This window comes from Macrosteles quadrilineatus, unplaced genomic scaffold (assembly GCF_028750875.1).
Source record: "Macrosteles quadrilineatus isolate MER2022 unplaced genomic scaffold, UCM_ALF_1.0 Scaffold_5__1_contigs__length_97177068, whole genome shotgun sequence".
Classification (NCBI taxonomy): domain Eukaryota; kingdom Metazoa; phylum Arthropoda; class Insecta; order Hemiptera; family Cicadellidae; genus Macrosteles; species Macrosteles quadrilineatus.
This window is the reverse complement of record NW_026542598.1, coordinates 26,558,842-26,571,332: the sequence shown is the minus strand read 5'-3', so window position 1 is coordinate 26,571,332 and position 12,491 is coordinate 26,558,842.

Genomic DNA, 12,491 nt, shown 5'->3' with positions numbered 1-12,491 from the left:
GTTTCAGTTCAATGAGGGGAAAATGGAGGGTAGTATATCCTCAAAATCTCAAGAACTGCAACTAACGATGCTATAGATGTCCGAAAAATTTAGCTTTATAAAAGGTTGTTTATAAATATTATAATTGTATGCCTTGGATTTTACATTATTGCTTTCAAAGTAAAAAATAATCCGGCCGAGTGGAAGTTCTTTATATCCAATTAAAATTAGGACATCAATATCCTTCGAATACCCTACAAAAATGCAATTCCTAACTTCGAAACATAAACGAAATAAAGATAAATCTATTAAAATCTTAAGTTTTAATGCCACCAGGGAGTAATAAAGTATAATCAGTATGCAGTAGCTGTAAACAGTAGGTTGTGACAAAACGTGCTCCGCCCAGCCCACTGAAGCTGTTGACGCTTATGAAACTGGAGGCAATAGAAAAGTTAGAGCCGCAAAACTCTGTCGGAACGTGACAGTGTTATCGCTTGGTTTACGAGAATGAAAACTGGGTAATGTTACTACTTGATATTGCTATGCAATCGGTGCCTTTCAAGTTAAAGCTGAGTACAGGGTTTTATACAACGTGCAAAGGTGAGGGTCAAGTGTTTTCAAATGTGAACCCAATGATGGGGTGGTAAAAAAACACATAATCTTGGGCATGTTTAAATAATCATGACAAATACATTTTTATGTATAAAATATCCGCATGTTCAGAATCACTTTATAATTTAAAATATGCTAAAATATAAGCACAAAGATTTTTTTTATAAAAAAAATTACATGAGCCTTATGGGTTGCCATGCTGGCTGGTGTCAAAATAACAACAAAATATTAACAGAAAATCAAAACACATGGAAGAAATTTCAATCACATGTTGTATTTACAGCGTGGGGTGATAATAGAGAAGTCTGAACATTACATATTTTTGGTTGAGTTTTAGACCACTGGACGACCTCTAGTAATACTAAACGTTAGCACAAAGAAAGGTAAAATTCGTTTGTAGGGAATTTATCCAAAATCAGTGGTGCTAAGCACAAATTAAACTATATATTTTTGTTAAGTCTAAAATTATGTAAAGAATCTAAAATCTATAAATCTTGTTCACCACACTGGTATGCCTTAAAAAAATACATAGTGAAATAAAATACGAGCAACTGAATTGAATTTAAATCGTCATGGAAAAAATTTAAATAAACCAATTCTTTTAAAAGAATAATGTTTTCATATTTATTTGAAAAGCCTAATCAAATAGGATACGATCTCTTTTTGAGCGTCACGTTTCTATCGCTCTTATTTAGTGGAGACAAAGAGCCACAAGATGAAATGGTTGGTTGTGCACAACAAAGCAGCAACATTTTCACCAGATTGAAGCCATTCGCAACACACTTTGACGTCTCATCCATTAGAGGAATTAAATGTATGAAGAGAATAACCGTCTTACAACAACAAACGTTATGTTTCGTTATAATCTTTTAAACGAGTTTTCATCCCATTTTTACTAGTTTCTAGGACAATCATTGCAGTATATTTGGCAAAAATGATATTTTTAATGGAGGAATCAAAAAAGCGTTCAAATAAATGGGGTAAAAGGCCTCAAAAGGTATATGGTTCAATCCAATGCCTTTTGTACCAGATTTTAAGACTCTATTCACATTTATAACACCCCAGTGATGGTAACTAGTAATACTTGACAACACTTTTTTTTAATGCTAAAAATGTACAAAATGTATACTTACAAGTTATATACTCTAAAAGGGTATAGATATGCTTAGGTATAAATGTTTTTTTGTTGAAATGTCTCTGTAATCAAATGTTTAGGAAATTCCTGGTGGTTAACCCCTGTCTGCCTTTATCATGAAAAATGTTTTAAATATGAAAGATACAAAATCACTTACAATTATTGTAATCTCTAAACAAACCTATTTCTAAACTAACGAGATTTCATTTGTTAACCTGTTTGGTCTAAATATTGTCAACGTTTTAAGCAAATCACTCAACCAGGCAAGCAATAATTTTATGAATACGTAACAGAACATAAACGAAAAGGTTCGTTTATTATCTTGATGAAAAATGTTCTTTCCAAATCTGTACGTTTAGATAAATGCAGGTATTTTACCCGATTATGCAATATCGTTAGTATAGTTTGAACGTAGTTCGATAGACGGCTGTAAGTATGGTTTGAACGTAACTAAAATGACGGAATTACAGAAATAATAATCAGGTTAAATATAAATACATTTGATCAAGCGTAAATATTATCGGATGAAACAAAACAATTCTATTTAGAATTGGATACAAGTAATAGCACTGTAAATAATTATCGAAAATTGTTAGATTTGCTAACCATAATTGTAAGGAAATCTTTATCACTCTCATTTACATGGAGATACCAAATATCACCAGTCTTACAGCAACATTAGTTATGCTGTGCAGACAGCATACTATTATCTGAGATATTTGAGAGACATTTGAGCTGGCAACAGAAGGTCACGTGACGGTCCCTCTAGGGCTCTCTAGAGAGTCTGTAAAGGGGTGAGGAATGATGAAGATCTGTGGGATTGTAGAGGGGAGGGGGTAGAAGGTTGCATTGTCTGTAATGGAGGTATTAATGATTCACTCAGGGCTTCTTCCATCTGGCCAAATTCTGTTAGAGAAAGAACCATATTTTAGCAAATATATAATTTTTTTTCCAATATTTTTTAGGAATTAACATTAAATTTACCTTTTGTAATTTTGTTGCTTTTGTTTTGTATTTTCGTAAATTTTATACATCTATAGCAGTACTTTAATTCAACAAAAAATGATAAGGTAACTAAATTTGTACGGACGTCTTATTTTAGACTAAAATTACCTTTCTTTTGGATTTTATGAACTTAGAATTGCATGAATTTGTAACTTTACCTCTATTATAAGGTCTTAGGGGGTTTTGGTTACATTAGAAAGTCTTGCGATAGGATACAAGAGTATTTATATAATAGTTTACCCTGTTAAAATTGTTGTTAGGGTTAAATAAAGCAGCAATTAAATATAAAAGACAACGATGCTGATAACACAATGATTGTTATAATATATGATACAAATTAAATATTACTATGTTAAAAATATGTTTTGTTTGTTGAAAATGTTAAAATTTCCCATTAGTTATTATAAGTGGCTGTTCAGAAAACCTTTAAGTCGTAAAACTTTCACAATATTTTTACCATATGATTGCGAAATATTAGCTTCAGTTTTAGTATGATGCATGTGTCTTTACTTAGGGGAAAACCATCAAGGATATATTTCCATAAGAGATATTCTTTCATAAAGTTCCTAATGCAAGCTGGCTTACTCGCGAATAAAAGCTTGTTTTATATCTTGAGTTTATTGTTCGGAAGAGTAAAAAGGAATATTCCTGCGAGTTGGAAAATTATATTTGCTCATAAAACACGACCGTGTCTGTATTTATAGAGTCGTTTGGAAATGCTATTGTATTTTAACAAAGGTTTTTTACAGAGCACGTTATTAAAACACAATATTATACTGTATGTGTTCACAAACTCATTTAGGTTTAATTAAATGTTCCAAAAACTTTATTTAGTGTAACTAAAATGATTCTAACAAAATTGTCTTGTAACAGCTGATTTTAGTATATCACTGTTGAACTGACTCCGTTGTCAAAATTTAGGTGGTTTTGGGGGAGAAATATATTCCCTCCACGTTTTAATTAGTCAATAAGTGTATACTGTTGTTTAATTTTAATCCGATTCAACTTCTTTTGAACTGTACTTAATAATTGAGTTTTAAGAGAGTTTTATTCCTGTTGTAAATTGGTGCACGCAATATTGAAACCTATTATGCAGCAAAAACTTAATATTATCTTTTTGCAGCAATGAAAAAAAAATGAAATACGATTTCTATATTCTATGTGCGATCTCTATTTTGGTTCACAGCAGCTGTTAACCAGTTACATCTGTCTGGCTTTGGATTCTTGGGCAGCTTTATAAACTCATATGAGTAATAATTTAGGCATATTTATCTGCTTAAATAATATCTAATTTTTTTTAATTCAACTAACCACGAATTAATGTGACTGTTTTATAGAACTTTTTCATATAGAAATGTACAAACAAAATTACAACAATATACAAAGTAAACAGAAAAAGAACATTACACAATGATTCTTGACAATTGCAACGATCAAACGGAGGATCATTTAAGCGATCAGACGACACAAGCGGAAGGAAGGCGGAAGTAGAAGGAGGAGAGGATGAGATTAAAGCCATGTCCGGAACTGACAAAGACAGCAATTTGCTTAGTTACAGTTGTGCTCGTGACACCGTCGTCAACATTCAACATTCGTCTTAAGGACTTCAACTCCTCTTTGGGTTTTATTGGGCAAATATTAGTGACAATTTAACCAATCGTTGGTACAAAATAGATTCTATTTTTCTTTGTGTTTTGGGAATTGAATATCTTTAACTGGTTTTGATTGAAAAAATTCTTTTATTTTCGTTTACCTTATTTTGTTTTTATGATTACCAATAGTGATTACATGTTAACTTTATTTATGCACTTTAATCATAGTAACAGTGTACAGTTAAGACTATATTCTACTCTTTTTTAATATACGTAATAAAAGGTTTATTAGAGGCATACTAATGATAATCATGAGGCCCTTATAAAAATAGGATTGTGTTATTAGGTCTGTGGATGTTTATTTAAAAACGCATTTAAAAATGAATGAAGAGCGATATGGAAAACTAATCACGTGAATACATATAACGTTAGCAAATTTCATGATCATTATTTGTTAACAGATTAAACATAAAATTTTACTTAAAAATGTACTTAAAAAGTTTTCTTGGCTATGTTATCTCGTCTGTAAGTATAAGCTTACGATAAATACAGCTAGTTTTTGTTCACGCATAGAATTCCCTAGAACTGTCTTTGGTTTGATTGCATGAGTCTTATATAAATACAACCAAAACGTATCATGAACTGAAAACCATTAATGGCTGGGGACAGATGAATTGAATTTAGCAGTAGGTTAAGGAGTATCAGGATGGTCGTGAGGTCTACTGATTTAATCTTGCCATTTACACAACTACAACTTCATAAAATTATTCCGGCTTAAAACTGTTGGGAATTTATTACGATTAGGGACAAATGGGTTAAGTTTAGCAGTAGGTCCAAGAGTAGAAGAATAGTCTTCAGGTCTATATTGACCCTTTTCATTAAATATCAATCCACCCAACTCGACTACATAACATGATTCCAGCTGAAAGATGTTGTAACTATTATGACTAAGGACAAATGAATTGAGTTTAGCAGTAGATCCAGAAATACCAGAATTCATGTCTACCTATTTATACTTACCTCTTACTATCTATAGATCAATACACACAACTCCAAATGGTTAATTTCATACCTAGGGCCGAAAATTAGGTTTTGCCATCTCGAGATCTTTTAACTTAAAACGATCGAGAGCTGCAAAAACCTTTCAGCCCGTGGCACGAACACAATTTTTCACCACGTAATAAAAATTTAGAAAATGTATATACAATAAATGCACACTAATAGTCATCACAATTAAAACTTAAAGGTTATGTGAAGAAATATAAGAATCAGCAGAAATAATAATAAATCGTTGTTAGGCAGTGGTGACAAGAAAAAAATTATTAGTGCAATACATATAAATACTGAGATAGATTTTTGGCCCTAGGGATGTAAAAACCTGCTCGGCCCCCAAATGACGACGCCATTGGGATTTCGGCCCTGAATAGTAATGCGTAGCTTTCAGCTTTCAGCCTCCAACTAACGTGTGTAAAACAGCTAAAATATCATAGTGTGGTGAAAACATGACTGCAGCTAAATTTGGAAAACCATTATGGCCACGTACAAATCCAGCAAAATTAGAAGTAGGATCAGTGAGGTTTAAGGGTGGTTGAGGACGCTGGGTGTACGTGGTGGGGCGGGGGGGGGGGGGGGGGGATAGTCACGTCGGGGCGATAGGAACATGCGGCAAAACAGGGAGAGAGCAGGGAGTGCGACGTGATCTGACTGGCGTTGACCAGCGATAAAACTGGGAAACAATCCACTGTTGTGATAAGCTACTGATACCCACGTTCACACTTGGTCGAATTTTATGTAATTTTATATGTTTTTTTTTAGAAAGTATATGAAGTAAAATTTGTTTTAGCATTAATTGTCATAGTAAGGGTCTTGTTTTAAGGAACCAAGTGATATGATATTTGTGGCACTGATACTAATGTTTACACTAGGTAAATATTATAAAGTTTTTTTCGGTTTTTCTCAATGGGTGCTTGATTGGTTTATACAAAGTAGATTGTGTTATTGAAAGAACCGTCTTATAGACACGCGCATGGTTTGGTGGTAGATTGATGCTTTTGACAATGACACTCAAGGTTACTCATTTATGGTTAAATGTTGTTTACATTTGTATAATTTTGTTTACAAGTTCATGATTGGCTTATAAAAACACAGAAGATACGTAATAGTTTGTGATAGTTGAAGATACGTACTCTAAATAATCGTGTAGGTAGATTAGTTTGAAGTGCTGATACACACGTTTCCCTTCAGCATATAATTCTAAAGTTATTCTACTTATGACCTCATGACGTGTGTAGGGTGTATTTAATGAGGTCCAATTTTGAATAGTTGCACTGTTTTAGTATTCACCACAAAATAAATTTGTAAAATTATCCCCATAATTATACCTAAACTAAAGCAAAATAAACAAAAACATAATCACCAAGAGTAGTTTATTTCACTAAAAGACTTGCCCGAGTAAGAAGAAAGTGAGAACATTTAGTCAGAAAATCATAGCAGGAGTGACTCAAGTAGAGTTTGTTTTCATGTCTGGTGGTCCTGAATTTATAACCGTTGACATTGGTGGGGTATTGTTCCCCCCTCCCCACCCCCCACTGAACCACGCGGGAATGCTAAGGGACGTAATTACCAGTTTCCCTTGATATTCTGAGGGTGCGTCGACACGACCGTGAATTTTCCTGTTTAAAAATCACACCGTTTGTCTTCTTGACGTTTATTAAGAAGCGGGAAGAATTGCGTAAAGAACTTCGAAAACCTCGATTAACCTTTTTGCACGGGACACTTACCCCACAATGTTTTTTTAGATTCAAAAGTTTATTGTGTACTGTTAAACTCACTCTCTTGCTATTTTAAATTTCTTATTTTCTTTGGTTAGCGTTTTCTCGTATTTTGGTTAGAAATACCTTAAGCACGATTGAGTCTTCGAATGAGTATTTTGCTATACAGATAATATAGTTACGAAATGGAAAATATATTTAAAATTAAAATTATTTATTTCGATAGTACAGTAGTTCATTTAGTTTCAAAATTTCTCTTTCAAATAATCCAATCCAATATTATGAAATATAATAATTATAAATGTTTTAATGAAAGTGATTTTACGCTCATATGAATCTACGCAAGTTTGTTATTTATATTTTATCAGATTTTTTGACACAATTCTATACAATTCCATAAGTATCTGCACCATGGAAAGCATAAAAGATTTTCTTGTCATAAATATGCAAATACCAATTCCCATAGATTGCACACAACCATAAAACAAATTACCGTTTTTTAGGTGGGCTTATTCAAGATATTTCTGTTTATGTTTTGCTGTTTTGTACCTATACATTCTGCCCCATAATTATGCAAGTGAGCTGTGAGTGAGCATGTAGCCCATCTGTAGTGAACAATTAGTGTTTGATCTATGAACTGAAACCATCAGTTAACATTTGTTGTTGTTGTCCAATCTGCAGTTATTTTAAATACATTGTCTGTTGCAGGTATGATTAATTTGAAAACCCCGAACAAGTAATTAATGGTGACACGGTGAGTCTAAGTAATAGTTTACACAATTTTAGACTAACCCAAACACTGGAGACTACAGTGTAAAGGTAATTTTTCAGTTCGATTACCCGGGTCGGTAATAAATTCAAAGACCGGTTGTTCCTTCTTTTCAACACTCCCGTCACGAACCTAGGCGCGATAACTCAAGGAATGTCTGTTTTCAATTTGCCACGGTAAAAGGAAAACTCCCCTGTCTTTATAGTGTACAAAAGTAACAGAACCTTTTAAATACAATTAGGATAAATATTTTTAATTTATCACTTTTGAACATGCACTGTTATTATTTAAATTCTAGTACAGGTAGTTAAACTCGCCCACTTCTTCTGAAATAGACAATTGTTTCTCACAATTTAAATAGTATCCTCATAATTCAAAAGATAGCACAATGAATTATTTAATTAGAAATAATACATCTTAGGTAATGTTAAGATAACTTAAAAGGAATAGTGAAACAAATTTTAAATTAATACATTTCACTTTCAGACCATTCTAAAACATCATTAGTTAATTTTTATCGTATAAGGGACTACTAAACAGCGCATTCAAGTAATAAGATTTTACTCCATATACGTATGTTAAGTATCTAATCTAATAAAATACCTTAGAGGTAACCTCTAATAGTAATATCGTACATGAAATTGTCTGCTAAAATATAATTTTAATTTTAGTTTATGGACTTTTCCCACACTAAGTTTCAGGAGATGAGGAAACTCCCTCCGTTTTCAAGTGACTAGCTTACCTAACACGCTATATAACCTACCCAATGTTATTTTCTTCCACATATTGACTACGTGTGTATGGTCCCGTAGGAAAAGTTTATATAAACAAATTAGAATCGTTATCCTTCGCGATAATTGTGGCATTTAATAATACAAAAACATAAATATTGTTTACTGAATTAATGTTACGTTTACTACTTGTGTACTACTCCTGCTTCCTTCGTATCTTTAATAAATCAGTAACTTCATTGTTCCATTCAGAAGGAATACCATCAATGAACAGTTGCTTGAATAATCGATAATTTCCACAAACATCCATCACTTGTATCATTATTCAAAAATATGTTCCAGAGTTACGTTTTGTAACTATTTTACTACAGTATGGGAAATCGAATTACTTGGCAACCGTGCTGTTTATGGCTGTTTCCATATGGCTGATACTATAATGTTGGCAGTTAATTAATGGAATATATTCATAGTATGTAGGAATATATTTTAAAAGTAAGTGTGTTTTGTATATTGACAAAATAAAGTGTGAGAGTGAAATTGAATATAATTAACCCGCATTACTTGAAAAGCATTACTCTATATTTTATCCAAGATCAAACTTTTTTCGAAAAATGAAAACCCAAACGCAGTAGCAGTTTCAGAGCATCAACATGGCATTGTATATGTGACGGTGACAAATCAATATGGATGCTCATACTGTTAAGGGAGCTAAGCCTGGTAGCCTTTGATTCAAACATGTGAAACGTGGGTAGGTGGAGATTGTGTGCCTAATTCAATGCAAGGACTAAGGAAACGCCGCGTCATCAGGTCCGTGGCGTCCGTGGTCCTGCATAATGTCCTTAGCTGCAAAGTCAGTGTTGTATCTGTTAAATCCAGATTCAACACCTAACTCTCCAGTAACGAATTGAACTAAAGGAATTCCTACATCTTTTGTTAGTGAATTATCTGAAATTATCACTTCAGTGTTAGATCGGTCACTACTAGATTTAGATTAACAAGTTATTACGTTGATGTGGTAAAAGAAATCTCCCGTGGCAGCAAATCTGCAAACTAAGCAATTCCATTTGACAAATTGGACACACACAATTTTATAAAAACTGTAATGAGTATTTTTTGATTGGGGAAATCAAGATTAAAATTTAATCGGCCCCGAGTCAAGGTCTTTCCATGAGTCCTCACGTCCTCGTGAAAGGGAAATTCGCTAAAATAGGGATACAAATATATTATTCATACGTGCTTATCAATTGCACTATCACGAATTATAATTGACCAGTCAAAACTTTGTTAAAAACTTTGACATACCCCTTAAAATTTATGAATTTTGCACGTTAAGGCTAATCTCATGAAATGTTAAAAGGAGCATATTCTTCTCCAGCTCATGATCTAGAACCAATAACAACGATGTTACAAAGACTTACAATATTTAAATAGGAATTTTTGACGCAGTAACTATTAATTACCCTGCTCATTATACTGTAATCAAATTTTTTTGGCCATGCACTTTACCCCTACCTGTATTTATTTCCAAAGAGTAAAAAAATAAACATAAAACTATTTATAGTGTACTTTATAAATAGTTTTATGATTAGTTTATTTTTTTACTCTTTGGAAATAAATACAGGTAGGGGTAAAGTGCATGGCCATATTGCTATATACAGCTATATTGTGTAAACATAAATCAACATATCCAACAATTACAATTTAGCATCTTTAATCCAAAGTAGTGTCTATTATTCTTCGCCCTAGAGGGGTATCACTGTTTGTAACCTTTAGGTGTGAAAGATTGCTATATTGTCGCGCTCCCCTCCAACCCTCTATGTTACCCGATATTTGCTGGGGATTGACAATAGGGATTATACAATCACCATACACAATGAGGGGAGTGAAATGTTATTCTAAGCTCAGCTTGGTGCTGCACTTTTGATTTGTAACCTAAGAACAACGTGTAGAAGAGTGTTTTTTATATTTCTGTCTATAAAAATACACATAGTATTTAACCATAACTACAGATATTGTGTTATTACGTGATTGGACCTATAGCACACACAATTTTGGAATTAAAAATTTTGTTGATTTTTTATTAGTAAAGTATTAGAAAAAGGTATTATTTTTTCTTGAAGAATTTTCGTAAATTAACCATAAGTAGCCTAGAGTAATTTATTTAGTGGGTTAAAATTCAACATGTTTGAGTAAATGGGTCAAAATTTTAGCTGTGCTTTACATAAATTTAAGTACTTTTAAGAAATACATTTTATAGTAATTTTAAATACAGTTAGGATTAGGATGAATATTTATTCATTTTCTAATTAAATTCAACGAGATACATTATTATAATATTTAGTTTAATTAAAAAGGTTTTACTAAACAATGATCACCTTAAATTTTAAATTTCCATTTTTTTTTGTTTTTAGTTACTTGCATTGGAATATACTTCTGGTTTTATCCACAGCGAGATCAATTCTTGAACCAGAAACAATTTTTCATTGGACTAACAATATTGAATATCTTTCAAAATGTCAACGTTACATGGTATTTGGCTTTTAACCGTTCCCATGCAAACGTAAAAAAGGCAATTCCGTTGCATCTTAAACATACGGTCCCTAATTACGTGGTTTAATCGTGAAACAGAAAACATACCTTTTAGTTTTAATACAAACACACACATTTTTTTTATTTAACATAAACAATTTCCAACATAGTAGTACTGAATTTAGCCTTACTTGGTTAGTATTCATAGATAAACGTACTCAGGGGCCAAATAAACACAATCAGTGCAAAGATTATATAACCGAATATTTGGACCGTGTCGGAGTGAGGTGAGATTATTCAGAGCTGCATGGCGCTCAATGGCGACAAGGAATTCCACTTTTCATTTCACCACGAAATGGGGTTCGTCCCCTTAGTCCACTAAATATTAAAATATTTTCATCTTTCCGTTTCTATAGGTTATATAAATTCTTCAATCATGTTATGTGTAGGTTCTTAAGTGGATTAATTTTATTACAAGCAAAACAAATTGGAAATACATAAATACATAGTTTCTAGTCTTCAATTTATTGTTAAAGGTAAATTCACAAGTACTTCAACTACCAAAGAGTTAAATTGTATTTATTTGTCTAGCCTATTAAAAACTCGTGTGCCAATTGTAAAACGGTAAAACACTGTTAATTGAATTTAGTTTGATTATTAATAAAGATTTTACTTTTTTATTATTTGTATTATTTTTATGTAAAACTAGATAATCCACATATTTCTCAAGGACTAAATTGGGTAGTAATAAAATTAATTACAACGCATGAAATTAGAGTTCATATTAAAGTAATCCTAGTTTTACATCGCGTCATAATGTCCTTTGCCCTTTCCCTAATGATAATCATTAGATTGAGATAAATGTTAATGTGTTAATACTTTTATGATGTTTGTGTTGTATTTTTACCTTTAAATTGCCTGTCCATGTTGTCCTTGAAGGTCCTGGTCATGGAACTTATCAGTTGAAACAATATGTTGTCACTTTGAAGGACGGAAACCCGTGTACAGGGTAATCAAAACGTTGGTTCTATAGTCTTGGTTTCTACAGCTACTGACTGAGCCACTGAACCACAAATCAATTAAAGCTATAAACCATCTATATGTTAATCTATTTATATAAGTAATATTGACGTTAAATATATTTATATCCTAACTATCAGTTATCAATTATAAATGATTTAAGATGGGGACGCCACTATGTGTCCGTATTTTAACCCAAATATGAGTGAAGGATGAGTGAAGGATGAGTGTAGGATGAGTGTTGGATGAGTGTAGGTTGAGTGTAGGATGAGTGTAGGATGAGTGGCACGATCTTATAGTCTAATAACACTCTACGTTTCTTTAAACAGATAAAACAAAAATAAACAG